The 3,989-nt window shown below is 56.7% G+C and overlaps 1 long non-coding RNA gene and 4 other non-coding genes across 5 annotated transcripts; all 5 read right to left on the bottom strand.

Annotated features, from left to right (window-relative positions):
- On the bottom strand, positions 1-3,658 carry LOC119470006. The gene is made up of 4 exons (XR_005198877.1): positions 3,616-3,658; positions 2,144-2,281; positions 1,559-1,602; positions 1-279 (listed from the first exon to the last, which is right to left on the bottom strand). It is a non-coding gene; the product is annotated as an uncharacterized LOC119470006 (long non-coding RNA).
- On the bottom strand, positions 11-92 carry LOC119470008. Its single transcript, XR_005198879.1, has one exon. It is a non-coding gene; the product is annotated as a small nucleolar RNA SNORD115 (small nucleolar RNA).
- Positions 1,849-1,930, bottom strand: LOC119470009. Its single transcript, XR_005198880.1, has one exon. It is a non-coding gene; the product is annotated as a small nucleolar RNA SNORD115 (small nucleolar RNA).
- On the bottom strand, positions 2,006-2,088 carry LOC119470010. The gene has a single exon (XR_005198881.1). It is a non-coding gene; the product is annotated as a small nucleolar RNA SNORD115 (small nucleolar RNA).
- Positions 3,659-3,904: 246 nt separating the features above from the next.
- LOC119470007 lies at positions 3,905-3,986 on the bottom strand. The gene has a single exon (XR_005198878.1). It is a non-coding gene; the product is annotated as a small nucleolar RNA SNORD115 (small nucleolar RNA).
- Between the last annotated feature and the right edge of the window lie 3 nt (positions 3,987-3,989).

Here is a 3,989-nt window from a genome sequence, read left to right as displayed (position 1 = left end):
CACCTAGGCTGGGCCTCAGCGTAATCCTATTGAGCATGATTTTTAAGTCATCACCTCTCTTCAGGACAATATAAGGTTCTCATCATTGACCCAACCTAGGACACCCCCCTCCCCATGGATACATCCAGTGGGACCCAGATGTGCTCACCACAGCTCAGTGCTGGACACCAGGACGCTGGGAAGGGCCTGAGCTTCAGCGCACCAAGGGCTGGGCACCTGGCTGACGACCAGTCGTCCAAGACCAGTGGGCCCAGTGAAAGATTTCCTTGGTCTCACCATCTAGGGGACAAAAGGTGGACATGTGTCAAAATGGAACCTCATGCCTCTATGCCAGGAAGTGGGGGGGAGGTGCTGCTGACACCTGCTATCCCGCCGTGGACCCATGTGATGGGATCCATGTGAAATGCTGACATGTCATGGAAATGGGGGATCCTTGGCCCTTCCCACCATCAAACCCTGGAAGGACAGGGCAGGTGCGTCACTGGGGTTGTGCAAGATGCCCTGGCTGCGCCCTATTGTCGTCACCTAAGCACCTCCACTGACCACAACAGCAGCCTCACACAACTCAATGGTTGTACCGCTCTCCTGGGTGTGGACAAGGCTGCCTACCATCTCACGGCCGACGAAGACTGGTTTCGGATTCCATGCACTGCCCATCTGGCAGTCGCACAGCCTGACTCTGTGTGTGTGGAGGGCGAGCACCCAGGCCCCGCTCCACAACACAGCAGAAATCGTAGCCTGAGGCCTCAGGGCTTCGTGTGTCCTCTGTTGGGCCCCATCCATGCTCCATTCAACACCTCCCACGCAGAGTGGGTCACACTCAGCCAATCAGGGGACATACGATGTCTTCTCCTTTTTTTGGACCTCAAACCTTGCACCCCTGGAGATAATCCCTTGACTTGGAGGCAGCCTACACAGAGAATTTCTGGGACAGGTCGTTCTATAGTGGGCTTTTCCACCTCAGGAGGACACCATTCGAGCCACTTGCTCACAAGGAAGAGGTGATCCCCAGTGGGACACTGGCTGCACCCTTGCCCCGAAGCCCACGAGTCCCAGGGCCAGACTGCAGCACCATCAGCCACCAGCCAGAGTTAGTCTAGAGCCAATCTTGGGGAAACAGTGCCGCCCCCCACTTAACTCCAGGAGGCACCACTGGGATGGCCCACTGCTTAATAGAGTCGGTGCCATTCAGGGCCATGGGTTTGGTGTGATCCTTGAAAATTTGTCACCCGAACCCATGGACTGGATCCCATACACCTCTCCGAGGTCGGAGAGCCCCCTCATGTGGCCTGGCCATCCTAGAGACCTGACCTGAGCGGGGCGTTGCCCTGTGTGGAGCTAAGGAAACCCTTTACTGCCTGGACCACTGCCACCCCTGCAGGGCTTCAGGGAAGGTATCCTCAATGGGTCTCATTCCCAAGGAATCCTCTCTCCTGGAGAACCCATCCCAGTGGGGATTCAGGTCAGCTTCTGAGGAAACCCTTGTGGCTGAAGGGGGACCCTCAGCAAACCCACACAGCCTGGCTCATGGTGCATGACCCCAGCAGGGTCCACTCACCTGTGCTGGTTAATGCCAGGGGCTCTGCTGGGCCGAAGTGCTCACTGAAAGGCACAGGGGAGAATGGGGGCTGAGGAAGAAGCCGCCAAAGTGACCAACCCCCGGGTAATGGCAGCAATGACGTGGAGCCCTCACAGTAAGCCTGGGCTGCCTCATGGAGGTGTGCAGAGACAGGGCTGGGCACCCTCCAGATGCCCTTCAGAGCCTCCAGATCTCTAGCCCAAAATGCAATGGTACTGTTAGGGAACTCCTAATTCCCAGCATCTTCCTCCTAAATTCTCACCTAGGTTGGGCCTCAGCGTAATCCTATTGAGCATGATTTTTATGTCATCACCTCTCTTCAAGACAACATAAGGTTCTCATCATTGACCCAACCTAGAGCACCCCTCACCCCAAGCATGGATCCAGTGGGACCCAGCGTCGTCTTCCAAAATTCTCCCCTCAGCTGGGCCTCAGCGTAATCCTATTGAGCATGATTTTTTAAGTCATCACCTCTCTTCAGGACAATATAAGGTTCTCATCATTGACCCAACCCAGGGTGCCTCCTCCCCACACACGCATCCAGTGATACACAGATGTGCTCACCAAGCTCAATGCAGGAGACCAGGAGCCAGGAGAATCCAAGTTTCAGCTCACTGGGGGTTAGGCACCTGGCTGATGGCCACTGGCCTGGGGTCAGCGGGCTCAACACAAGTCTTCCTCTGGAGGGAGGAAGTCCATCATCTGCAGGGATGGGGGACAGGATTTTAAATAGAGTCTCACACCTCCATGCGGGAAAACGGGGAGGGGGTGCTGGCTCACACATGCTCTCCCTCCATGGACCCATGTGATGGGATCTATAAGAAATAATGACCTTCATGGACCCAGGGAACCCCTGGCACTCTCTGCCACTGAACCCTGGAAGGGAAGGGTAGGCGGGTCACTAGGCTTGGGCAAGAAGCCTGGGATGTGCCCTACTGCAGGCCCCTGAAGCACCTCCACTGCCCATCCTGGCTCCACTGCATGACCCTGGACCACAACAGAAACCCTGGGTAAGAGCTGAGGCCACCAACCAGCTAATGGCAAAACAAGAAGCCTGGCCCTGATGCCAGGTGCTGCTGCCAACCTGGCTGTCACACAGCCTTCCCCGGTACACCAGCCCAGGCTCCCTCTCCAAGCACATACCAGAAATCGCAGCCTGGGGCCCAGGGCCACCTGCTTTCTCTGGTGGGTTCTCATCCACACCCCAGATACCTGCCAAACACAGAGCTGGGCCACACTTGGCCAATCAGGAACCACATGGTACCCTCTCCTTTTCTTTGGCCCAAGACCTGGCCACCATGGAGGTGACCCCCATGGCTCAGAAGCTGCCTGGACAACAAATTGCCGGGTCAGGTCCCTCATGAAGGGGTCTTCCAATCTCAGGATGCCACCCTTCCCGTCATTGACCTCCAAGAAGGGATGAGCCCCAGCGGCAGACAGGCTGCACCCTTGCCCAAAGCCCATGAGTCCCAGGGCCGGCCTGTGCACCACGAAGCACCAGCCACGGCTCAGCCTTGACCCAACCAGTTGAAGCCACGCTGCCATCCACCAGGCGCAAGAAGGCACCACTGGGATGGTCCACTGCTCAACAGGGTCGGTCCCATTCAGGGCCAAGAGTGGCACGCAATCCTTGAATCTCCACAGCCCGACCCCATGGGGCTGATCGCCCAGCCCTCTCCAGGATGGATAGTCTCTGTGATTGTCATGGGACCCCCGAGCCCCTGCTGTCCTGATTATTTTTCCTGACCAGTCCTCAAGGACAGACATGCATACAGAGTCTCAGCTGGGAGCTACCCTGCGTGAGACTGATGAGACCCTTTCCAGCCTGGTCCACCATCACCCCTGCAGGGCTTCAGGGAAGGCGTTCTTTGTGGGCCAGATTCTCAAGGAAGCCACCCTCCTGGAAGACCAACCCACCTATCCATGGTGGGGATTCAGGTCAACTCTCTGAGGAAACCCTCCTGTCCTGACGTCTGATACTTGGTGAACCCATGCTGCCTGGCTCATGGCCCCTGACCCCAGCAGGATCCACTCACCTATGCAGGTCAATGCCAGGGGCTCTGCTGGGCAGAAGAGCTCTCTGAAAGGCATAGGGGAGAATGGGGGCTCAAGAAGGAGTTGCCAGAATGCCCCACCACTGGGTAATGGGAAAGAGGACACCAAGCCCACATAGTGAGCCTGGGCTGCCTCACAGAAGGGCACAGAGACAGGCTTGGGCACCCCGAGATGCCCTTCAGAGCCTACAGGTCTTTAGCCCAAAATACAGTGGCCCTGCCTGGGAACTCGTAATTCCCAGCATCCTCTTTCAAAATTCTCACCTAGGCTGGGCCTCAGCGTAATCCTATTGAGCATGATTTTTAAGTCATCACCTCTCTTCAGGACAATATAAGGTTCTCATCATTGACCCAAC

This window comes from Cebus imitator, unplaced genomic scaffold (assembly GCF_001604975.1).
Source record: "Cebus imitator isolate Cc_AM_T3 unplaced genomic scaffold, Cebus_imitator-1.0 Scaffold2500, whole genome shotgun sequence".
In the NCBI taxonomy this organism is placed as follows: domain Eukaryota; kingdom Metazoa; phylum Chordata; class Mammalia; order Primates; family Cebidae; genus Cebus; species Cebus imitator.
Note: the sequence above shows the minus strand (reverse complement) of the source record. Positions and strands in the feature narration are given on the sequence as shown.